This window comes from Podarcis cretensis (assembly GCF_951804945.1).
Source record: "Podarcis cretensis genome assembly, chromosome: 8".
In the NCBI taxonomy this organism is placed as follows: domain Eukaryota; kingdom Metazoa; phylum Chordata; class Lepidosauria; order Squamata; family Lacertidae; genus Podarcis; species Podarcis cretensis.
Genome location: NC_137177.1, coordinates 62,100,242 through 62,126,843, shown reverse-complemented (window position 1 = coordinate 62,126,843; position 26,602 = coordinate 62,100,242). Strand labels below are relative to the sequence as shown.

The following is a 26,602-nucleotide window of genomic DNA, read 5'->3' as shown; positions in this document are numbered from 1 at the left end:
AAGGCGGACTGGAGGAGTTGTGCGATGTAGTGACTAGTGTGCTTGTATTTGTTTAAGGTTGCCACGTGTTGTGTGGTTCAGAGTCTGAGATGCAGCGGGTGGAGACGAAGGAGGTTCTGGAAGGGCGTTCACACGGAAGGTGGGGAAAACTTGCTTTCTCCTGCTCCAGGGCACAAGACCAAAACCAATGGATTCAAATGACCAGAAAGGAGATTCAGGCTAAACATTAGGAAGAACTTCCTGATAGAAAGAGCTGTTTGCTAGTGGAACAGATGACCTTGGAAGGTGGTGGACTCTCCTTTGTTGGAGGTTTGTAAACAGAGGTTGGATTGCCATCTCTCCGGGATTTTTAGCTGTGTTTCCTGCATTTGCAGTGAGTTGGGCTAGATGACCTTTGGTGTCACTTCCTGTTCTACAACACTATGATTCTATCCCCACTGTTGGCCATGCTGGCTGAGATTTACACAGAATCTTTAATGTTATGATACCATGTTAATTAAAGGATAGTGCCTGGCAGATCAGGGGCTGGAGCCTAGTGGTGCCTGTGGGGTCGGGGGCTGAGAGGAGATGGCACCTGGTTAGCTAGGAGAAGAGCCTAGCTATTGCCTGAAGAGTCAGGGTGGAGCTGTTCTGTTCCTGGCTGGAGTACATGTGATGATCTGGCTAGATGTTGTAAGGTGCAAGGGAAGCAAGTGAGAGTCAGTACCACAGAGAGCTCCCTCTGAAGCATGTGTCAGATTCCAGCAAGGCATCAGGCTCACTTTGGGCCAAAGCAGGACCATGGAGAGCTCCTCAATTTATTACCCACCCTTCACCCTAAGGTCCCAGGGTGGGTTACAACAACTGAAACACAACATTGATGCTAAAACACAGAATCACACAATATTAAAAAACAGTTTAAAACAAGTTAACATTACAAAAAAAGAGATAGGACCTAAAAGCATAAATCTCAAGTGTCAAAAGCCAGAGTGAACAGGTGCATCTTCAGCACTGAATCTGGGACTTCCTGCATGCAACGCAGATGTTCTGTCATGAAGTTACAGCCAATCTGCTTCCATAAACTACTGTATGCCCTGCAAAATAGATTGTGAGCCTGGCATTATATGGACAGGAATGCATCTCTGTGGACGTCCAACTGAGAGTGTCTTACATAAGAACATAAAAAGAGCCTGCTAGAAAAGGCCAATGGTTCCATGGTTGGAGGCACTGCATAGCCATTGTGGCTAGTAGCTTTCTGTTGTCTTCTCCTCCATTATTTCCCCCTGATCATCCTTTCAGGCCTTCTAGGTTGGTAGCCATAGTTTAACTATACAATTTATTTTATCTGTCCCTAACTTTCCAACAAAAAAAATATATATTTCTTAAAATGAAACCATAAATATGGGTCCTCCATCTAAGAATTAGCTGCACTTTAGTCCCAGGTGAACAATCATTCTAAGAACACCACCTTTTCCTTCTGTGCAGAAAAAAAGGAAATATATATGCAGAAATCTTTATGCTATTAATGATGAGAGGATTTCATAATGCTTCTAGTATTTTTCAAGCTTTTACAGTTGGCATACCATAGACACGATGAAAGTTAAAAAGGACTAGTATAAAAGGTAAAATTATAAATGGGATAAAAGGTGAAAGGGCTACTATAACAGTTAAAGGGCCCCAATGACATCTGTTAACCTCCCTATGATAAGGAAGAATTGTGCTTTCTGTTGGTGACCCATCTCTTAATCAGGTAGTTACAGGAAAACAGGAAATTCATTTGTATTAGCAGATAGCTTCTCAACAGTGAATAGGTAATGCACCGTCAAAACTGAAGGAAAATGCAGTCCTTGCCTTTATTAAAATAAATGTAATGTTTTGATTGAAATGGACATTAAATTGGGGTAATTAACCAGAAACAGCAAACAGATGATCACGGGAGGAACGGCACACACCCCAGTGCGCGCGGTACAGAAATCATAAGAAGCAATGCTCACTTAGGTTCCTGTTCTGCCCCTGCTTAAGCAGTGCAGGGTTGCCATAATCTAACCGGCGCTGTAATTAAATGACATGATGCAGGTTTTCTTATATAACTAAACAGAAAGCCGTGGGCAAGTCTGAGCAGCTTTAAAGGAAGATTCAATTATGCCATCCAAAGATCTAATTAATAAATGCTCAGAACAAGAAGCAGGAAATCCTTTGCAGCTGTTAAAAGTTTTCATTTCTATAGCCACGTTGTGTGCTCATCCTTTGACACAAGGCATTTTAGAGAAATCCAGGGCAAATATTTAGGTGTGTTTTGAAAAGTTAAAAGAGAGAGATATAATATTCTTACTGTGTTTTTTTGTTTGTTTGAAGGGAAGCTAAACATCTTGGCATAAAGTAAATTAGAATACATGAAGAGTTCTGTTGGTTCAGAACAAAAGCCCACCTGGTGCAGTTTTAAATCAGAGTTGCACCCCTCTTGAAGGAAGAGAATCATAGGTTGTCACTTGAGTTTCAGGCTATGGTTTGTTCACCAGCTTTGGCCACACTTGGACAGATATGATTTGGCCACAGTACTCCGTGCTCCGATACCTTCTAGGCTGGATTATTGAAATGTGCTGTACATGGGCTTGCCCTTTGAAGATGACTTCAGTTGGTCCAAAATGTTGCACCCAGGTTGAAAATGTTGCACCCAGATTGGGGTTCCATTTAGAACTCGAAAGCATCTGCATTGATTGCCAGCTCATTTCTGGGCCCAATCCAAGGTGCTCACATTAAAACCCTTAGGCTTTATCTGAAAGACCATCATCTTCCCTACAGACCCTCTTGGGTGTTTAGCTCAGCAGAGGGGGACCCTCTTGGTAGTTCCACTGCCTCAGATGTTTGGGGTGTTGTTGGCCCAGGAGAGAGTGTTTTCTGTTACAGCTCCTATGTTGTGGAATTCCCTCCTCACAGAAGTGCATCTGGCAACTTTAATATACAGCTTTCATCTTAAGCTGAAGACACGCCTCTTTGCCCTGACCTTCAGTACCTGAGATGTATGTTTTCAAGGACCCACTCTATTCCTGTGACTGCTATTTGTTTTAACTGCATCCAATTTGAGTATGTTGGAATGTGTCTTGGGACTTACTGGTGAAGGGCCAGTAGTAATAATGATACAAAAGTTGGGTGCCACCCCCACTCTCTGCTGAGTGGTAGCAAGCTTCCAGGGGGTTCCAGGCACCACACAGGGTCTGTGTTACTTATGAGAGTTGAGACATGGCGGAAACTGACATAGCTTTAAGAAATTTGATTTATTCACATATTTATACCTTCAGTCTGCATGAAGGGAGTCCAGAAGTTACAGCCTGGTCATTTCAAGACGGGCTTGTTCCCCACAGCAATGCAGTCCTGTAGTCTCTCCCAGCCAGCCTTCAGCCAGCCTGCCTAAGATGGATTCCAGTCCTTGTTCTCCCCTTGTTCTCCCCAGCAAGCTTTGCTAAAAACTCTCTTTTCCTGTCACACCATACCCAGTTACCATGGCAGCGTTCAAAATCCCTGGTCTCTGGGCAAGGGAGAAGGACAGCTCTCTTGTATGCTTTGGTCATTTTGCATAGGCTAACTCAGGAATTCCTCTGCAGCTTGTATCTTCCCCATCACATCCCAAATAATCAAAATCCTACCATTTATTAATTTCTGGGTTTTATTTTTTGGGGGGGTCCTCCAAATCTACAACCCCAATAATAATAATAGTCAGTGCTTTTTTTCTTAAAAAATGTTTAGGGGTACTCTCATTTTGATTCAAAAAAAATCACCATTTTACAGTTCAAATCAGGAGAAGAAAATACAGTAAATGGACAAAAGTACAAAGATTCACAAAATGTTTAGGGGTATGCGTACCTCTGTGTCCCCCCAGAAAAAAGCACTGGTAATAGTCCAACACTCTAACCTCTACACCATCTTGTCTGGCTATTAAACTGGATATGAAGAGAGAAATTGGGAGGGCATTTGTCTCATGGTTGAAACTCCCTAACAGCTTGCAGGGGACCCTCAGAACAAAACAAATCAGGAAATTGTTGAAAAATTATTTTCTGAGAAATTTCGGCCTAGACCTAGCTGCAGCAGGAAGTATCTTTGCTTGAGTCTCACAAATATATTAACTTACTCTGAGGCATCTTTTAATGAGTTGCTAGGATTACATTTTGCCATGTCAGCGGAGCCTCTAGTCTTACCCTGATGCAGCTCCTGAATAATAAATAAGAGCAGCTCAGAAATTAAAAGAACATTTAAGTCCAGGAGTGGACTAACAGTGGCTATTATGGACTTTGTCAATACCCTCCCTAGCTCTACCTTGCAAGTTTAGACTTCCAAACCAGATGAGTTTCACAGGCCAGCAGAAAACCACGGGACCATGGTTTGAATTCTAAGGGGAGTTTCATTTCATTTCGGGGGCAGGTAGCTTTTAAAATATCCCATTGAACTGAATGGGATTTATTCTCATGGAAGTGGGTCTATGACTGCAGACCTTTTTGAGGCATGCTTGGGCCCCTACAATGGCAGCTGAGTGTGGTTCAGCACCCATTAAAAAATAATAATCAAACTTAACAAGCATCAAGGACCCTAATTTTGATTCACTTCATCTCCAGATACCATATTAGGAAGCTTCGTCATAGCAGAGTTCACAGATTTATGCCTTCACAGCTACATTATGATACAATCCTTCTTTTTGCAGGACAGACACACACCCCATGGCCCTGCCAGCCAACCTGGAATACATCAATCACAAGCTCTTGGCAGCTGACACCTTTGAAGTTCCTGAAGGCTGGACAATGTGCCTTTGGTCACATCGGGACCCATATGGAAAACCATGTTCAAGGTGGTCAAAAGGAGTTGAAAGGTCTTGTGTGTTTCATTATGATGACAAAGCTTTCAAATGTTGAACGGAAGCTTTTAAGCATGTGGATCTGGGAACAATTGCCAAGTGACTCTTGGTAAATTTAAGAAGTAAGTGTTAATTGATTGCGAATCAGTATGCACTGAGAGTGCAATTAATGTTAAATTATGTACCATTAATTTTAATCTATATGGACCAATTATGGACTCGTCATGGACAAACTATCGATTCGCTGAGTGCCAGTGAAAGATTCAAGACTGCACTAACCTCCACAGCCAAAGGCTTTCCAGGTAAGTGATGACAGGCTCTTTGATATTGTGAGGAGTGTAATTTGGCTTCATGTGATCTGCTACAGTACGCTCGCATCTTGCACATTTTTTATTTGCACGATCGCAACAATATGGGGGCAAGGTGAGGACACTCTCATGAGATCTTGCAGGAAGTCCAAATGCTCCACGAGATCTAGCAAGAACATCCATAACATTCACAGAGGCAGTGAGTGTTACAATCAAGTTGTGTATAAATTTTATGAAATTAACTACATAAATACTGATGATCGGATTAACCCTTGAGTTGAATACAGAATGATCTCTGTTGTTGCACTTTCAATGGGAATGTCTCTGAACAAACTCTGACTGTAAGAGGGAGGACCTTGCATTAAGAAAAAGTATCATACAACATTGTGCTGGTCCTGTTTATGGTACAGTGGTACCTTGGGTTAAGAACTTAATTCGTTCTGGAGGTCCGTTCTTAACCTGAAACTGTTCTTAACCTGAGGTACCACTTTAGCTAATAGGACCTCCTGCTGCTGCCGAGCCACCACTGCACGATTTCTGTTCTCATCCTGAAGCAACATCCTTAATCTCAAGCACTATTTCTGGGTTAGCGGAGTCTGTAACCTGAAGCATCTGTAACCTGAAGCATCTGTAACACAAGGTACCACTGTATTTCCTTCTTCCTCAGACATGTCTGGCCCAGACTCTTACTAGTTACTGGCCCCAGCTCAAGATGTATATATTTACCTGTGCAGTCTCTGAAGATTGCTGCATCAGGATTTTTTATTTTGTTGGTTGCATTTGCTTTTCCATTCTCTCTCTGTGCTTGTTTTAAAAGTCATAGGATTTTATTGCACTACTGGTTTTTCTATTTTTACTCCTTTCCCCCTTTCTTTTTCATTTTTTTCATTTAAAGGGAAAAAAGGCGAGTATCAGCACAGATAAGAATAAGAAGATAAACATCAACAGAAGATAAAGATAACCATCAACAAAGGATTAAGATAAAGCATCAACATTAGATAAAGCCAAAATCCACAAATCTTGCAGCCAGGCTTGCAAACAAACGAAAGTACCTTTAGAGATATCTTCATTAAACACAATTGAAATAAAGTGCAATTTTCAGCTAATTAGCAAATCAGTTCTAAGGTGCATTATACACTTGGGTTTCATGTAAGAAGAAGAAGAGTTTGGATTTGATATCCTGCTTTATCACTACCCTAAGGAGTCTCAAAGTGGATAACATTCTCCTTTCCCTTCCTTCCCCACAACAAACACTCTGTGAGGTGAGTGAGGCTAAGAGACTTCAGAGAAGTTGACTAGCCCAAGGTCACCCAGCAGCTGCATGTGGAGAAGCGGAGACATGAACCCGGTTCACCAGATTACGAGACTACCACTGTTAACCACTACACCACACTGGCTCCCACTCTGGGACCCCTTTGGCAATGAAAATAAATAAATGTAAATTTGTTACATTTCTTACAGAAATAGGATGGAGGCTAAAGTTTTTAAATATCATTTATGCTTTTATTAAAATGTTTTGCACAGTCTTAACGTTGGCAGGAGGGAGTTGAATATGCCTTTTCCCCTTGAAGGGAATTTATAGTCATATGCCCTCAAACAACCACCACCCCAATTTCTAGAAGAAAGGTGCCATGAGAGCAACACTGGTGGATGTGCTGTTTGTGGGAAGAATGTGGAAGGAAATGGTGGGGTAATCCTACAGAGACCTCCCTCTTGTGCCTGGATGGTGTTGTTCTGGGTATGCAAGAATTGACAAGCAAAGGATGGCAAGCAAAGGATTGCATCCATCTACTCTTTTCCTCAGAATAGACTCAATGAAATTAATGGGCCTACATTAGCCATTGTCATTCATTTCAATGGGCCTACTTTGAGTATGAGTAGTGCTGGATACCATTCATCATTTCTGACCACCAACGTCCCAGTTTTCATGGCCTAATAACCAACAGATGGAACGATGCATTTAATTTTTAAAACAGAAAAATAAAGCATCAGTAAAACAACACAGAGATAAAAAGCAAGTAGATCAGCAGGAAAACGTTCTTCTCTTTCCCCCCAGATTCCTTTCTTTTTTTAAATCAACCACCATATTTCTCAGCTTGCCTAAGTGATTTTTCAAAAATCAATAGCCTATATTTAACCATTATGTGTAACTGATAGCCAATGTGCTGTGTCTATTTTAAACACCAACAACAATAATAATAAAAATCCTCCCTCCAATGAATTGCAAGGCAAGGGGAATTTAATACATTAGTCAAATGGCCCTTTTGGCTAGACCTCTTTTATAGAGCAAATATTATAGCACTTATTTATGCCCTGCTTTTTTTTATTAACGACCCTCCTGACAAATTATATTTAATTTAGCACAATAAGGCTTTTATATTTGAATAACACTGTTTTATTATTAATTAGAGCATTCTAATTAATAGAAGCCTTCCTTTGGGTTGTCTGCCCACCCACGGGACTTCAGCAACACTCAGTTGCCTCTGCCTTTCCTCAAAGCCACAAGGACATAGGAAGGTGCCTTTTTCTGAGTCAGAACATTGGTCTATCTCAGTATTGTGTTCTATGATTGGCAGTCGCTCTCTGGGATTTCAAAGCAGGAATCTTTCCCAGAACTACCTGGAGATCCCAGGAACAGAACCTGGGACCTTCTGCATGTAAAGCGAATGCTTTGCTGTTGAGCTACAGCCCTTTCCTTTGCTGGGCAGAAGCAACCTTGCATGCCTCCAGCCAATAGAGGGCAGGGTTGAGACTAACAGACAGGGGCAAATGCCCTTTGTGCTTTTTCCTGCCAAACTCCCAAGCTCCACCCCTTCATCTTCCTTGCTCTCTCCCCTTTCTCCTGCACAAGACAGCCATGTAAGTTTTCTAACCATGTAAGTTTACAATTCAAAGCCACCTTGTAAATATGAAGGAATGAGGCAGATGGGCCTGTCCTTGCCGCTGCTTGCCCACCAGGTTTCTCTTACGCACAGCAACCCAGGTCATGTGGGCGGGGAGGGGGGGTTGCAGTGATTTTTAGGAAGTCATTAGTCTGCACCAGGCGTCCTATTGGGAAGACCCAGTTTTCTGAGTGCATGTTCTGGAAGTTGGGCAATAGGGGCAGTACAGGATTCCTACTGGTGTACCGACCTCCCCGCTGCACCAAGGATTCCCTGCCCGAGCTGCTTCAGGTCGTGGCGGATATGCTCCTGGAGACACCTAGCTTGGTTGTCCTGGGGGATTTTAACATCCATGCCGACACGACCTTACAGGGGGCAGCTCGGGACATCGTGGAAAGCATGGCCTCCATGGGGCTGTCCCTGAATAAGTCTGGCCCAACTCATAGCCACGGACATGCCTTAGACTTGGTGTTTACCTCTACGGATGTTGGTGATCTGACATTAACTAAAAGCGAAACAAAAGAAGTGCCATGGTCAGATCACTTCCTGGTGCAACTGGACTTCTCCGCAACCCTTCCCCTCCGCAGGGAGGTGGGACCGATTCGGATGGTCCGCCCCCGCCACTTAATGGATCCAATTGGCTTCCAGAGAGTGGTAGGGGATGCTTTATCCCAAGTTGATGGCCTTTCAGCTGATTCCCTGGTGGCACGCTGGAATGCGGAGTTAACCAGGGCTATTGACTGTCTGGCTCCGAAGTGCCCTCTCCGATTGCATGGAGCCCGGACAGCCCCGTGGTTCTCCCCGGAGCTGAGGGTGATGAAACAATCGTTGAGACGGCTAGAGCGCCGGTGGCGGAAAACTCATTCTGAATCAGACCGGACACGGGTTAGAGCTCAACGTCGAGCCTACCAAGTGGCAATGGTGACGGCGAAGAGGGCCTTCTTCGCCGCCTCCATTGCATCTGCAGAAAACAGCAGCAGGAGACTTTTTCAGGTGGTTCGCAGTTTATCGGAACCACCTGTACCACCGGGGCCTGGTAGGGACCCCAAGATCTCCTGCAATGCTTTTGCAAAGTTTTTTGCAGATAAAATCGCTCAGATTCAGAAGGAAGTAGACTCCACAGTGGGAGCAGGGCCAGGGCGGGAGAGTGCTAGAGTTCTGTCTGGTCCTGTTATATGGGATCAATTCCAATCTGTTACCTCCGAGGATGTGGACAGGCTGCTTGGACGAGTGAAACCGACCACCTGTCTTCTTGATCCTTGCCCATCCTGGCTGATAAAACCGAGCCGGGAAGGGCTGGGCGATGGGCTTTGCGGGGTGGTGAATGCTTCCCTCTGTGAGGGAGCCTTCCCAGACCCGCTGAAAGAGGCGGTCATTAAACCGCTTCTTAAAAAAACATCTTTAGACCCGGCCAATTTGGCCAACTATCGCCCAGTCTCAAATCTTCCATTCTTGGGCAAGGTGATTGAGCGGGTGGTTGCTGAACAACTCCAAGCACGCCTGGAGGAAACGGACCATTTGGATCCCTTCCAATCGGGATTCAGGCCTCACCATGGGACTGAAACTGCCTTGGTCGCGCTGGTTGATGATCTCCGGCGGGCTAGGGACAAAGGTGAGAGCTGTTTCCTAGTTCTGCTGGATCTCTCAGCGGCCTTTGACACCATCGACCATAACATCCTTCTGGACCGTCTAGAGGGGCTGGGAGCTGGGGGCACTGTTATACAGTGGTTCCGCTCCTTCCTCCTGGGCCGTGTTCAGAAAGTGGTGGTGGGGGATGAGTGTTCAGACCCTTGGGCCCTCACTTGTGGGGTACCTCAGGGTTCCGTCCTCTCCCCCATGCTTTTTAACATCTATATGAAGCCGCTGGGAGAGATCATCAGGGGTTTGGACTGGGTGTTCATCAGTATGCAGATGACACCCAGCTCTACCTCTCCTTTAAATCAGAACCAGTGAAGGCGGTGAAGGTCCTGTGTGAGTGCCTGGAGGCGGTTGGAGGTTGGATGGCGGCTAACAGATTGAGGTTGAATCCTGACAAGACAGAAGTACTGTTTTTGGGGGACAGGAGGCGGGCAGGTGTGGAGGATTCCCTGGTCCTGAATGGGGTAACTGTGCCCCTGAAGGACCAGGTGCGCAGCCTGGGAGTCATTTTGGACTCACAGCTGTCCATGGAGGCGCAGGTTAACTCTGTGTCCAGGGCAGCTGTCTACCAGCTCCACCTGGTACGCAGGCTAAGACCCTACCTTCCCGCGGACTGTCTCGCCAGAGTGGTGCATGCTCTGGTTATCTCACGCTTGGACTACTGCAACGCGCTCTACGTGGGGCTACCTTTGAAGGTGACCCAGAAACTGCAATTAATCCAGAATGCGGCAGCTAGACTGGTGACTGGGAGCGGCCGCCGGGACCACATAACACCGGTTCTGAGAGATCTGCACTGGCTCCCAGTACGTTTCCGAGCACGATTCAAAGTGTTGGTGCTGACCTTTAAAGCCCTAAACGGCCTCGGTCCTGTATACCTGAAGGAGCATCTCCACCCCCATCGTTCAGCCCGGACACTGAGATCCAGCGCCGAGGGCCTTCTGGCGGTTCCCTCATTGCGAGAAGTGAGGCTACAGGGAACCAGGCAGAGGGCCTTCTCGGTAGTGGCGCCCGACCTGTGGAACGCCCTCCCATCAGATGTCAAAGAGATAAAGAATTACCTGACATTCAGAAGACATCTTAAGGCAGCCCTGTTCAGGGAAGTTTTTAATATGTAATGCTGTATTGTTTTTAACACTGATTGGGAGCCGCCCAGAGTGGCTGGGGAAACTCAGCCAGATGGGCGGGGTATAAATAATAAATTATTATTATTATTATTATTATTATATAACTTCTTCTTTACCAATGGGACCTCTCTGTGTGTGTGTTTTGTTGTTTTATTTTTTACTTTTTAAAGCAATGCTAGTAGATCCATAGAGTCATAGAATTGTAGAGCTGTAGGAGACCACAGGTTTTCCCATAAAGAAGGCTGATCGCTGAAGAATTGATGCTTTTGAATTATGGTGCTGGAGGAGACTCTTGAGAGTCCCATGGACTGCAAGAAGATCAAACCTCTCCATTCTGAAGGAAATCAGCCCTGAGTGCTCACTGGAAGGACAGATCATGAAGCTGAGACTCCAATACTTTGGCCACCTCATGAGAAGAGAAGACTCCCTGGAAAAGACCCTGATGTTGGGAAGGATGGAGGGCACAAGGAGACGGGGACGACAGAGGACGAGATGGTTGGACAGTGTTCTCGAAGCTACCAGCATGAGTTTGACCAAACTGCGGGAGGCAGTGGAAGACAGGAGTGCCTGGCGTGCTCTGGTCCATGGGGTCACGAAGAGTCGGACACGACTAAACAACAACAACAGGAGACCACAAGAGTCAATCCCCTGCAATGCAGGAATCTTTTCACCAAATGTGGGGCTCGGACCCACAACCCTGAGATTAAGAGTCTCATGCTCTTACTGACTGAGATGTGAATGAGACAGAGTGAGTAGTGGAGAGACTGGGTAGATCCAGTTTTCAGGCTCTTAAACTCTGCTCTCTAAACCATAAATCATTTTTTTTTTTTTAAAAAAAAAATAAAACCAAAGATTTCTGACCACAGGTCATTTAGGTAGGAATAACTTTTGCAGTTAGGTAGGAAGATTCAGAAGCACATGGCTTGATGGCAGTCCATGTGAAAAATGGGTTAGAAGGGGTTTCAGTGGCCTGCAAACTAAATGCAATGCAACTAAATGCATGGCGTGGCAATTAAAAAAGGGGAAATACTCATGAGAGTCCAGGCTGCAGCAGGAGAAGCATGTGGTCTAGATAACAAAAAGCAACTGTACAACTTTATTATGATTTGGCCTGAGTACTTATGAGCACCATAGTTTAAGAAGGATGTTCTAAATGTTTGTCTCTTGCATTTTTACAGGGAAGGGCCATAACTCAGTGGCAGAGCATCTGCTTTGCATGCAGAAGGTCTCCGATTCGGTCCTTGGCATCTCTGGACTGGGATATAACTCAGCCTGGAACCCTGGATAGCTGCTTCCCATCAGTGAAGAACTGAGCTAGGTGTACCAATGAGTCAGTATAAGGAAGTTTCCTATGATCCTGTGAACAATATTGACAAACTGGAATATGTCTAGAGGAGGGACCCAGAGACTGAATCCAATGAGGAAAGGTTGGCAAATTTGTGTTTGTCTAGCCTGGAAAAGATAAAATTAAGAAGGGATTACCATCTCCATATATCTTGAAGGACGATCACTCAGATCAGTGCTCCTTAACCATAAGTCTTCATATATTTTCTGGACTACAACTCCCATCATCCTTCTTCTCCCAATGGTCAGAGATGATCATAGGAGCCAACTCCTAGAGGTAGAAGGGTCGTTGCTTCCCCATGAAACATTTGAGGGGGCTGCCCCCCAAAAAATTGATGGGCATTGCCATTCAATTGGTGTGTGTGCACCATGCCATGTGATCGATTATGTAGAGTGGGCCCAATATTTTATTCAAGTTGACACCACTGGAGATGATGCAGGTTGTAGTCCAACAGCATCTGAGGACCCAAGGTTGAAGAGCACTGAGATGGTTGATGGAATAAATAATTTTAATCCCTATTGTTTTATACCCTACTGCAGTGTTCACCAAACTTGGGTCTCCAGCTGTTTTTGGACTACAACTCCCATCATCCCTAGCTAACAGGACCAGTGGTCAGAGATGATGGGAGTTGTAGTCCCAAAACAGCTGGAGATCCAAGTTTGGCCAACACTACCCTACTGTTACTCCAGAGCAGCAGTTCTCATCCTGTGGGTCCCCAGATGTTGTTGGACTACAACTCCCATCATCCCTGAGCTCTGGCCTTGCTAGCTAGGGGTGATGGGAGTTGTAGTTCAACAACATCTGGGGACCCACAGGTTGAGAAAGGCTGTTCCAGAGGGTAGGGATTGAACGTTCAAATTATGAGATTTAGACTGGTCATTAGGAAGAGCTTTGTGATGGTGCTGGTGATTTGATGGTGGAACAAACTGCAGTGGGAGGTGGTGGACTTGGTAGACTGTCTTTCATTAGAGGTTTTTAAGAAGAGGCTGAATGTCCACCTATCAAGGATCCTACAAGTAGGGGATTTCCTGGCATAGGGTTTGACTAAATGACCTTCAATAGTTCTTCCATTTATAAGTGGACAGCAGCCCCCATTGCCCACTATAAAGAAGCTGCAGAAATTATTTCTTTGGAAAGCAAGATGTTCCCATCCCACCCCCACTCTCAAGTTGTTTGTGTGTAAATAACCTTGAGAGATACTATGAGATTAAGTGGACTTCCTCCCTCCCACCCCCCAATAATAATTCTTTGTATGAAACTACTTTCCAGCAGAATAAGACATCACTGATAAAGTCAGAAAAGACACATTTAAAAACAATATTGATCAAATTGCAAGGGGCAGTGAACTGTGAAACAGGTCTATTTTCCCATAGGTTTTTTTTTTAGTTACTGATTGACTGTAGGGCCACGGAATGTGCTTTTCCTAATGGGTTAGCAGAATTGACTTCTGAATGACAATGCTTTCTTCCCTGAGGCGCTCAGTGCCCTCCTAAGTGCAATGAATGAAACAATATCACCGGACGTTATAGAATGGAGGTCACATTAATCTCTGAGACTCGGGACTGAGTCCCCTTTCCCATGGCCAAGCAAAAATAAATCAATTAACTTCTTTTCATAAGGAACCTGGGCAGCAAACTATTAAAATATATATAGAGAGAGGGCAAAACTGTTGACAATGGAAGTTTTCACTGAGTGTAGGGAAAACAAGAATTTTAATGTGACCGTATTTCCTTGGCGCCCCCTCTTTTTTTTTTGCATCGGAAAGCAAATGACTGTGATTTTATTGCCTTTTGCACAGAATAACTTGCAAGCTTGTTATAAGTGGGTTTTAATCACTGTCTGTGGGTTGTTAATTCACTATAATAAGGTGGTAAGAAACCTCCAGAACTCTACTAAAAACCACCAAACTCTGGTAATTTGCTTAACGTGGGATGGGCGGCTGAGCCTGCATCTGAGATTCGGGGGGGGGGGGGGGAAGGATGGCAGAAGCGATCTAGGATGGAAACATTGCTGATTCAAGACTCGGTGTAAGTGGCTGCTCTTTAGATGCAGGAAGCTGATTGAAACTTTGGCCGACAAGAGTGGGGGAGTTGAGAAAGCTCGGGATAAGGGATCAGAATGTACCAGCCAAAAAGAAAAGCCGACATAGTATTGAAGACTGGGGGCGGGGGAGGGCAGGGGAGGCCCCCTTTCAACATGAGGATCATCCAGTGTATGGAAAAAAATGGTCCCATTCATCTCGTACAAGGACTTCCATTCAGTGCAAGCACACCCTCTGCAAGGAAGAACAATAAACGGACTATAAATTGGAAGAAAAGAAGTCTGGGTTTGGGGGATCCACACAGCCGGAGCAATTATGGAACCCCTTCAGAGCATGCCAGGCCTGTGCTTCAGGTCCCAGGCCTTAGACAAATGGGTAGAATTCCCCTGTTGTAAGTAAATGGTTCTTGCAGCACCGATGTTCCTGACTGACACATGCAGAACAAAAATGCGAGCAATTCCTAGGCAAGAGGTCCGGACACTTAGCAATTCAAGTCAGCTCCACCGTGGATGTAAACACATTAAAATTATGCATTGGGATGTGACATCCGTCCAACAACTGATCCTGTGAGCTGAATAGAATATAAAGAAAGGAGTTTCCCAGGCTGCCGATTGGCATCCACATGGAAACATGGAAACAGCCCCTTTTCACAGGATGTCTCTCTGAAACGTTTCCTAACCTCACAAGTAGAATCCATAGGAACATGGGAAGAATCCTTATACTGAGTCAGACCTAAGTTTGGGTTTGTTTACACACTGACTAGTAGTGGCTTCCCAGCATTTCAGACAAGGTTCCCCCAGCCCTACCTGAAAAAGTCGGGGATTGAATCTGGGATTGAACCTGTGCAAAGCAGATGCTTTACCACTGAGCCATGTCTCTCCTATGAGTCATGCAAACATCACAGCCTACACCATGGATGGAGAACCTTCAGGCTAATCTTGGTCCACCAAAGGGGCCAATTTGGCCTATGAGCACATGTCATCCAAACCATGGTCACCTGTCCATCAGCTGACATCACTTGCAAAGCAGACTTATTCATAGAGCAGAACCGACTCTTTACATATTCTTTGCAGACCCCTCCCCTGGCATGGTTCAACTTTGACAGGTGAGTGTGACCACCCACCTGTCAGTCACCTGATGCCATCATGATGCCAGATGGCTGACTGGTTGTGGCCATGCCCACCTGTCAAAGTTGGCCTATATGGGGAAGCTAAGGACCTGGCCTTCCAGTTCTCCAATCCTAGCCAACATGGGACCCACAGCAAATGGACTGCTGGGTGACCTATGTTCACTGGAATGGCACAGCTATGGGAGGAAAGCTAATTCCATGTTAGGGATTATTAGGAAAAGGATCAAAATAAAACTTCCAGTCGCTTTTTCAGAAAACAATGGCATGACCACATGAGGGTTATGGTACAGAGTTCTGGTCACCTCGTCTCAAAAAGCATATCTTTGAACATGGAAAAGGTTTGGTAAAGGCAACCAAAATGACCAAGGGGGTGGATTGACTTCCCTAAGAGGAAAGGTTACATTATTTGGGGCTTTTTAACTTGGAAATAAAGCAGTCACAAAAAAGTGATCACTGATACACACACACACACACACTATCCTTATCACCAATCTTCCCCTACCCCAAAGGCAGAACATAGGTGGAATAAATATTCTTCCCCCTAATAGATTTAAACTGAAGGTCTCTGGTGGAATCCCATAATGTGCCATGAATGGGGTTTATGGTTCTTCCCGCAAACGGGAGTCTGTATTTAGTTTAATACCCTAATAAAAATTTCATGCTGACCCTTTTGTCATCTGGCTGTGAGTTCAAGCATTAACACTGAGGTCAGGCAATATGGGGATGGCGTAACCACGGTAGAAATTCTGAGGATTATAAGTTTCCTAGCCCCCCCCCCAATCGCCCACCTTAATTTTCCCCCCAGGTTATAAAACACACATATGACGTCTGTCTTGGTTTGGGTGTCAAGATCTTATTTACAGTGTTTCCTAATGCTCTTCCAAAACTCATGGTGTTTTCTAAAGACAATGAGTAATATGCAGCCAACAAATCCCAGTTCCGTGAGATATATAAGCAATGCTCCCCACCCCCCATACTTCCAGTGTTTTGTATTATTTGCCCTTATTTCTGAAGATTACTTGTGGTTTTAGTACTGGGGAGAGCCATGTTTGTTATTAACACTAAGAGATTGATTTTATGACAGTTGCAGGGGTTATTGTTAGGTGTGGAATTGGGCCTCAGATCACGTCATCTGCAATTTGTTAGCACAGAGTCATTGGGATTGTAATGCTGAGAGAAAATGAATGCCATTTCTGTATCATTTTCTTTCTTCTTTTTTAAAAAAAAATTTGAGTAGGGATGGCTAACTTCCTTAGCTTAGAGGGACTGGATTCTCTCCAGATAAGCAGCTCAGGTGCTTCCTTCCTACCCCTCAATGCTCAAGTCTTTGTTCCTACCCCTCAATGCTGACATATTCACCCAGCTCTGCATTTTAAATAGGGGAAATTAAGTTCCTTGAGGAGGAGAAGCCGATGGGCTACCTTTTATCATTTTAATTTGCAAAAAGAGATATCTGCATTTAAAGCAGTATGAGAGCCAGTGTTGTGTAGTGGTTAGAGCGTTGGACTAGGACCTGGAAGACCAGGGTTCAAATCCCCACTTAACCATGAGACTCACTGGGTGACCTTAAGCTTCTCAGCCAAAAACCTACCTCACAGGGCTGTTAAGAGGATAAAGTGGGGGAAGAATGAGATCCAGGTATGTCACCTTCAGCTCCTTGGAAGAAAGTGGTTATATAGATATAAATAAATAACTGGTTCAGGCCCTCTTGGAGAAGAAGTAGGAGGAACCATAGTCTCAGAGCTCAACAACATGCCTCCAGGTTTCCCTTTCTGAACTTGGGGGATCTCTTCATGCCATACATCCCTTGCTAGCCTCACTTGGCACTCCCTCCAAGAGCTTTAGCCTGAGTAGAGCATGTCCTTGAACCCTGATAATGTTTCATCCAAGGATCTCCTCCCCCACAGGAAATTGTGACATTTGACCTTGCATGAAAAGCACATTTTCTGCATGGGATGAAGGGGATCTTACACACCCTAGGCTAGTTTTGGTTATATATATATTCTAATTGAATATATTCTAGCGTTGGAACATTCTCTCCTCAGTTCAGTTCTGAACTGTTGTTTTTATACCGCAACTCTTCCTCAAGAGTTGCAGTTCTTGCATTTTGCTCAGGTGACATATTGTATCTTTCAGATGTGGTGCATTTATCTTACCATGGTCTTCTGAACTGGATTACCTTGGCAACTGGCGGTGTTGCCCTCCCACTGTGTGGTAAGATTTGTCTAATTTGCATACTCCTGCCTGTGGAACAAGTGGGAGGGGCCTAGTAGCCATTCAGCTATCCACCAATGCTATAGAGCCTGGGAGAGCACTGCTGTAGTTGCTACTCCATGTTCTTCATGGTTCCAAAGAAGAAGAAGGGAGATTTCAGGGCCATACTGGATTTGGGGTGTATGGGGTGTTAGGGAAAGTGTAGTATATTTGGTGGGGGACACATCATGCTCCTTCTGGGGTAGTTTGTCCACCTTTGCTCCGCATCTTGCACTCAGTTCTCACTTGTGGTTTCTAGAAGCTGCCACTATGTGCCAGCAGCCATACCCCAAGAATAGCTTTGACTGCCTATCTAAACCAGGTGATGGTAGGTGATGGGTCTCAAACACTCGATGGGTTAGGGACTTCTCCTGCATGTGAAGACAAATAGCAGGTCCAATGGTCAACCAATAGCAGGTCCAATGGTCAAGAAGGCAGTTTCTGCACGTGTAGGGGAAGTGAGGGGCAAATGAGGCTCGTCAACCTGGGAAGGTAGCCCATATAGGAGAAGGAAAATCCTCAACCCAAACCTTGCAGGATATTTTTGGGAGAAGAAAAGACAAATCTGCAGCTTAAGGTGGTTGGATGGCACCTTGTCACCTCCTTTCAGCAACTCCTACAGCCATGCTGGTGCCAAACATATTGCTCTGCTTTCCTTTGGACGACATCAGTGAGACTGAGGGGGCTTCTTATCATCTAGGCAGTCCAGGACCTTCATACACACTGCCAGGCTTATGCCTTGCAGAGGTCACATCAGTTCTCCTAATGAAGTGGTTTAACTTCACCCCTGGAAGTGCACTCCATTGTCTGTCGAGACAGACAGATGCCAACAACTGGATTTGAAGGGGATGAACAGACACCTCTGGAAACACAGGATTGTTCCACAGAATATTAGCCATTTATAGCCTTAGCATTCATGAATTTGTCCCATTTTCTTTTAAAGCCATCCAAGTTAGTGGCCATCACTTACCTCCTGTGGGAGCTAGGTTCCATAGTTTTAACTATGAATAAGTCATTTATTTTAACTTTCTGGAATCTTCCAACATTCAGCTTCATTGGATGCCAACAAGTTCTAGAGTTAGAAGAGATGAAGAAAAACTTTTCTCTGTCTACTTTTTCTAAGAAGGGAATGAACACCTTGACAAAGGGGGAAAAAGCTTCCCCACCTCTGCTATGTAATGATTTCTGGCAGAATGCCAAATTGCTCGGTCAATTCATTTTCTCCATAATGTTATTTCTTGAACAGAAAACAGTTTTAGCCATTTGAATGCAGTTATGAAAACCTATGTAAGTCAAGGAGCAGACTGAGCTTACAATGGGGGGGGGGGGACTGAATCAACAGCTACAGAACAGAGAGCTTTTAAGCTTTTTTTAAAAAAAGCCTAGAAAAATCAAATCAATATTACAGGCCAGCTCTTCTATTAATTTAAGAGGAAATGGAAAACAGATATTAGAAGAATTGATGGTGGTTTTTTATTCTATTTTATGAGATACAGAAAAATCATAAGGAACTGACATTTATAATTCCCTTAATGCTTTGCCTCCCGTGAGTTATGGGTCGATCCCCTACTCCAGACCTGACTTGCGTGCTCACTCTTTTTATTAAAGTAGTGCATAAGGTTGTGTCAGCAGTTCCATTATAAACCTCTATTAGCAGGGGTTTATAACCGCCTCGTAAAATTTTTCTCAAGGCTGAAAGTTGGCGCATCATGTCTTAATCTAGAAATAAAAGATGTTTCTACCCCACCCGCTGTTTATGATATTTTAAAATAAATAAATAAGTGCAAAACATTTGCATGCTGATAAATTGTTAATTAAGAGCACATTGCACTTTAAGCACTGCTGGCAGAAGCATGAGATGGGGGTATCTTTGCTGGACTGCACTCCTACAGATTGCAGGTGGAAGGAGTTGCATTTTTAAAGTACAGTGGTACCTCGGGTTAAGTACTTAATTCGTTCCGGAGGTCCATACTTAACCTGAAACTGTTCTTAACCTGAATCACCACTTTATTTTTTTTAAAAATTTTTTTTATTAACCGACCAATCAAATCAAATCAAATCACATCACATAAATTCCAAATTACAAAGCTGAATTTTAAGTTTTTGTTGAGGGGACCCATATTTCAAGTTCCGAAGGGGGATTCCGATCATCTTCTTGCTACTGCGTTAATATCCAAATCAGTCCAAATAAAGTTCATAATTCTATCCAGTCTTATCTTGCTGTTTCCACATCTCATCTTGTTCGTATATTTTTTATTTTTTTCTTTATGATCTCTTCTGATAATCTCCTTAAGCAGATAAACACCAATTATATCCTGTGTGAATTTTTCCGTTCGTCCAATCCTCATATCGAGATGGTTTCCTTATATCATCACTTTCATAAATAACACTGCTCTTTCCATCATTAATCTCAGGATCTGTCGTTCTTAAGTCCCACTGAGGAGTCTCACCCACAATATAAAAACAGCTCTTTTCCTCCTCCCAGACTCAAGTCCTCCGACAGAGCTTGCCAACATGGCGACGGTATTTTTAACTGCGTCATTCCAGAGCTCTTAAACTTTCCACGCTCTTCTTAAAACATGCTTTGGTTAGAAAATTTATCTCCACACAGTCGTAAAGCCACAGCTTAAGTCATTAAAACGGCATTTCTGACTTGTGAGGGGGGGGGGATTCTTGTTTAATCACATAGAGGAAAGAAAGGAAAGTTTTTTTCCCCTCCCCCATCCAGTCCCTTTGCCATACCGAGTCTTGGCATATCTTCTCCTGATTGATTCTTGTTCCTCCGACTCGTCTTATTTATCAGAGAACTCTTCAGTTAGCAGTCTTTACTCCCCCTCCTTCTTTGAAATATGTGCATTCGCTTCTTCCTAATTGTTCCTTTTGAAGTTCTTGCAGCTAGCGGCGCGGATCAGAGACAGCGTCCAGGAGCACCGAGATCCACAGGAGGGCATTCTGCCTAGTGCCCCTATCCCCACAAATTCGGGGGTGGTATAGGGCACAGCAGGCAAGGGCAGCCCCCCCCCACAACCCTGGGGGGGTAGGGGGGCTATTTACTCCCATCACAGCCTCCTAATTACCTCCTGTGGGTCGGAGAGATGTTATTGTCAGCCATCTTCTGATGCGCCCCTAGTGGCCCCTCCCCTGAAGCACCACTTTAGCTAACGGGGCCTCCCGCTGCTGCTGCGCCGCCGGAGCACGATTTCTGTTCTCATCCTGAAGCAAAGTTCTTAACCTGAAGCACTATTTCTGGGTTAGCAGAATCTGTAACCTGAAGCGTATGTAACCCGAGGTACCACTGTATTGTTTACAGCACCAGATCAAAACATTTTGCGGTCTGGAGCCTGAATGGCATCTCAGCCCTCCTGCTATCATCAACAGGAAGGCCTGTTGGTCTGTGGTGGAGCACCTGATTGCCATGCAGAGGGTCCTAGGTTCAATCCCCAATGGCAGCTCCAGGTAGGGCTTGGAAAGACTCTCTTTCTGAAACCCTGCAGAGCTGCTGCCAGTAAGTTTAGAAAATACTGTTCAAAATGGAGCAATGAGCATCTTCTAAACAAATAGTCCAACTTCCTGCAATGCAGGAATCATAGCAGAGGTGATGACTGCTGTAGGCAATATCTGAGAAGAGGCATTCCCACTGCCTTTTTTCCGCACATAGGTAGCCATGACAGTCACCATCAACAGTTACCGGTATTTTCTTAAAAAAATAATGATATAAATACAAAGTGTATGTAAACAAAATGTAATGACAGAATTTAAAATTGGTGGCTTAGTCTATCAGGGGCACGTTTTTGCCTGGCCAAAATATTTTCAATAGATAAGTCGACAAAAAGTTGTAGCCCAATTTATAATGTAAGCAGAAATACCATGTGACAGAGGAGGCATACTGCCCTATCAATGGGGGAAGCATTGAAATATATGATCTCTGTCTGCTTTGGTGCAGTCGAGAAAGAAACAAATGGAGCCAGTTGTGTAGCTTGCCTTCTAGATTTTTATTGCAGTTCCCTTGAATGAAAGGGTAGGCCCTGTCAAAGGAGCCTTCCCTTCCCTGGACTTATTGAATCACCTTCTACATTGATATCCTAAGCTAGATATGGGAAATCTCCGTATTTTAAGGAGGTATACTTTACTCTAGATACTGCATTGAGAAGGTGTATCAACCTGAGCACCATCACGGTGGGTCTGATTTCATGAGTAGCCAACACAATGCCCTCTAGACATTACTGGTCTCCATCTCCCATCATCCCCCAAACTGAGTCAAAAGTATGATGCAGCAGCAAAAAAAATCTAATGCAATTTTAGGCTGCATCAACAGAAGTTCAGTGTCCACACCAAGGGAATTAATAGTACTGCTCTATTCTGCCTTAGTCAGTTCCCACCTGGAGTAATGGGCACCACAGTTTAAGGATATGACAAATTCTAAAGTGCTGAGAGAAGGGTGGACCAGATGATAAAGGGTCTGGAAACCAAGCCTTATGAGGAATTGGTGAGAGAGTTGCTGTATCCAAGTCAAGGATGCTGAGGGGGCTGCACTGAATCCTTGATATGAGGAAGAATCTGCTTTAGATTCCCCAGGGGGCTTGTTGTGAGTTGCTTTGGGTTGCCCTGGGCAAGATAAAGTGACTGACCAATCTATTAACTGATTAATTAATTTGAAATGTTTAGTCAGGAGAAGAGAGATGATAGCCATCTTCAAATACACGACGGGCTGTCTCATGGAAGATGGAGCCAGTTTGTTTTCTGTGTCACCAGATGGTAGGACTTGAACCAGTGGATTCAAGTTACAGTCATACCTCTTGTTACGTTCGGTTCAGGTTACGCCTTTCCAGGTTGCGTCCTGCAGCGACCCGGAAGTACTGGAAAGGGTTACTTCCGGGTTTCGCCACTTGCGCATACGCAGATGCTCAGAATGACATCACATGCATGCACAGAAGCGGCAAATCACGACCTGCGCATGCGCAGACGCAGGTTGCATTCTGCTCATGTTACGAATGGGGCTCCGGAACGGATCCCATCCACAACCAGAGGTACCACTGTACAAGAAAGGAGATTCCAACTAAACCATCTTGGCTTTGAGTCCTGAAAGACGATATCCATATCTTGTAGGCCTTTTCCTACCTGGCCAGGTGAGGCCCTGACTGGCTCCAGCTACACAAGCTGAAGCTGCTGCACAGACTCTTGGGCTGGGGTATTGTTTTGGGGGAGTTGTTTGGTGGTGGTGGTGGTGGGGTTGTTGCTGTTATTGATATAAACTTTTTATATCTTTATTTTAGATCTTATGATTTATGTGGAAATCATTTCAGTTTGGTTGCATACATTTTGATGGTTTATTTGTTGTTTATTACTACTTTTGCTATAGGGATGCGGGTGGCGCTGTGGGTAAAACCTCAGTGCCTAGGACTTGCCGATCGCATGGTTGGCAGTTCGAATCCCCGCGGCGGGGTGAGCTCCCATCGTTCGGTCCCAGCACCTGCCAACCAAGCAGTTCAAAAGCACCCCCGGGTGCAAGTAGATAAATAGGGACCGCTTACCAGCGGGAAGGTAAACGACATTCCGTGTGCTGCTCTGGTTCACCAGATGCAGCTTGTCATGCTGGCCACGTGACCCGGAAGTGTCTGCGGACAGCGCTGGCTCCCGGCCTCTAGAGTGAGATGAGCACACAACCCTAGAGTCTGTCAAGACTGGCCCGTACGGGCAGGGGTACCTTTACCTTTTACCTTACTTTTGCTATGTTTGTAATTATGTAATTTTTTCATGTTGTAAGCCGCTTGAGCATGCTTTTACTATGGAAAGGGGGCATACAAATAAAATGATGTATGTATGTAAGCATTAGGAAGAACTTTCTGACAATAAGAATTGACAGGGTAATGGACTACCTTGGAAGCTGGTAGATTCTACTTTACTGGAGGTTTTTAAATAGAGGCTGGATGGCCACCTGCGAGGGATTCTTTATCTGTGATTCTTGCATTGCAGGGGGTTGAACTAGATGTCCTTTGGGGTTTCGTCCACCTCTACAATTCTATGATTCCATCCCTGACTATTGACCATGCTGGCTTGTATTTGTATCTAAAGAAAAAAGGGCTTAGATTAAATGCATCATGCTGACATGTGGAGAGGTGGGGGGTGAGATATAAAATGCAAATAACAAGCTTTAGAAGGCCATGCCATTGCATTTTGGTAAACCAGCAAGATGGAATGCCATTCCATAATTGGAATAAAAGTAAAGATGATTATCTAGGTTTTAGTCCTTTGATCTTCAAGCAAAGAGCTCTCTGGGGAGCTAGTAATCTTTGTTTCTGCTTTCTAAATGGCAGGCAACAGTTATACAAGCAGTATGACCAACATGTGCATCCTGATGCAGTAGCTCCAATATGTGAATGGGGAGTCTGATGTACACATTACTGAGCACCATGCAAGCAAGAGTTGCATCCTTCTCTTAATTCTTAAGGAGCAGGTAAAGGTAAAGGGACCCCTAACAATTAAGTCCAGTTGTGAATGACTCTGGGGTTGCAGTACTCATCTTGCTTTACAGGCCGAGAGAGCTGGTGTTTGTCTGCCTCCACAGACAGTTTTTCCGGATCATGTGGCCAGCATGACTAAGCTGCTTCTGGAGAACCAGAGCAGCGCACGGAAACGCTTTTTACCTTCCCACCGGAGCGGTGCCTATTTATCTACTTGCACTGTGTGCTCTTGAACTGCTAGGTTGGCAGGAACTGAGACCGAACAATGGGAGCTCACCCCAACACGGGGATTCAAACCGCCGACCTTCCGATCGGCAAGCCCAAGCAGCACAGTGGTTTAACCCACAGCGCCACCTGCGTCCCTTCTTAAGGAGCACCTAGCCTTAAATTGAAATTATACACAGACAGCATTCCTTCAGTACTGCCCTTTAGGTGGGTCCTTCCTGGAGATGAGATAGCACTAGATGTTTTGGCCAAAATTGCAGATGGCAAAGGCTGAGGCAGGAATGACGCCCAATGGGAGCCGCAGGAAGATCTGCCTTGTTGGATGGGCAAACCTGTCGAATTCAGTTTCTCTCAGTTATCAACTGAACTCCATATTAGTTTGCAGAGTTTCCATATTAGTTTGCAGTGTTTTTTAATTTATATGTCCATGGCAAAATCCACCAGCGTTTTAGTGCATTTTTCTCCTAATCTATGTATTTTTTTTTGTATGCACTTTTGCCCAATATGCACATTTTTGGCAGAGTAACTTCCCCTAATATATGTTATTTTCAGGAACATATGCATTTTGATGCACAATTCACCCTACTGGATGCATGCTGTACATGTTGCTTGGCTGGCGAACTGCATTGCAAAATTCGGACAAGTGCAGATTTTGAAGGATGTGTGTGCTTCAGTTTATGAGTTGTTTTGGAAAGTGCAGCTTTGCTTTTAAATTTCTCCCCTCTTCCTGCCCACAAAAAGTCTCAGGAGCGCACATTGGCAGCATATGCTTTGCCAAAAGAAGTAGCCTTGCCCTCTTCTACGATCCAAAGCCTTTTCATTTTTCAAAACCACTGTGGGAGTAGAAATGCACAATGCCAGTACTGCCAACCAGTCTGTCAGCTAGAGGTTCCCAATCCTACTGCAGTCAACACCTGAGAAATATGTCATCTTGCACTATGGCCTCTTGAATTGAATCAGTACAATATTGAACCAAACAATTTCATGAGCATTCTTTTGATTCCATCACACAATAAATGGTGTCCCACTTCTGTTGAAAAGTCACTTTGGTCTTAATTTCCTGCTTCCGTAATTGTTTACAGCTGGTAATTTTAATTGGTACCATAATATCCCAGGTCTACCTTAAGCGCTGATCAATTGCCAGAGCTTTAATCATTATAATTACCAGCTATAAACAATTAGTTCAATGCTTCTCCACATTTTTGTAATTATCCTTGCACAGCTATCAGGAAATGAGATACTAAAACAATCCTGTCACTTCAAAACGGGTATTTCACATGACCCAACATCCTTTCTACATTGTCCATTTGGAAACTGCCTCCTGTTATCTCTCTAACAGTATAGGAGAATTCTTTAATTACAAAGCATTCCCATCACATGTGGACAAAAGTGCCTTTTTCTCCCAATACATTTACAAAAGAATTTGGACACTGGTAGATTTTTTGGGGATGATCTTTCCAGTGTGTAATGCCGGAGATAATGTATTTTATAACTAAGACTTTTTTCAGCGGTGCACTTAACAGTTTTTTGACCCACGTTTATGCACCTGATTCCATTTCTCCACCAATAAAATTAATTTAAATTAGTTTTCCAATTTCATTTTTATGAAACATATATTAGTATTATTAATTCTGATAGAATTTATGTGTTTTAGAGCACTGGCATTTTTGTTGTTGTTGTGAAGATTAACAATTTCTCAGAACCATTAGATCTTTTATATATTATTTTTGTTGTGTTTTGAATATAATTTGCAAATGCTGATAGAAGGGAAGCTTAAGTTCTGGATACTTTGGCACTACTAGATTTTAATTAAATTGCAGGAAAACATTTAGCTCATTGCTTATTGGCAAGGGGTAAAATTATGTGAGTTTATCATATCTGTTTTGCTATACTGACAATATCTTATGTATTTCAGAAAGACAAGATAGTTCACTGTGCCTATAAGTTTCTTGAAGTGGTCTTTGGATTTGCAGACCTGCTCCTCAACACTATAATTGACAGCTTCATCAATCACGCATGCCAGCCTTCCCCAACATGGTGCTTTGACCAACATCCATCAGCTCCCGTTGCATGGCCAATAGTCAGGTATGATGGGAGATGTGGTCTAAAACATTGACAAGGCACCATATTGGGAAATACTGGCATAAGCATTATTTCTGCAAAGCATGGACTGTGAGGTGACATCAGGTCTGGCTGATGTCACAGCCATCTCAACACAAATGGAGAGCACCAGGTTGGGGGAGACCTGCTTTAACCATTATACTATACTCATTCTAAAGTGGGATATCACTGCTATAGAGAATATTGTGACATTAATGACTTGCCCATTTACTGACATTGCTTGCCAAGCATTTTTACAGATGTGCAACTGATG

At 44.1% G+C, this 26,602-nt stretch overlaps 1 long non-coding RNA gene across 1 annotated transcript; it reads left to right on the top strand.

The window, feature by feature from the left end:
• The first annotated feature begins 17,572 nt into the window (after positions 1–17,572).
• Positions 17,573–25,259, top strand: LOC307223136. Its single transcript, XR_013841977.1, has 3 exons — positions 17,573–17,864; positions 20,853–20,998; positions 24,781–25,259. It is a non-coding gene; the product is annotated as an uncharacterized lncRNA (long non-coding RNA).
• The last annotated feature ends 1,343 nt before the right edge of the window (positions 25,260–26,602 follow it).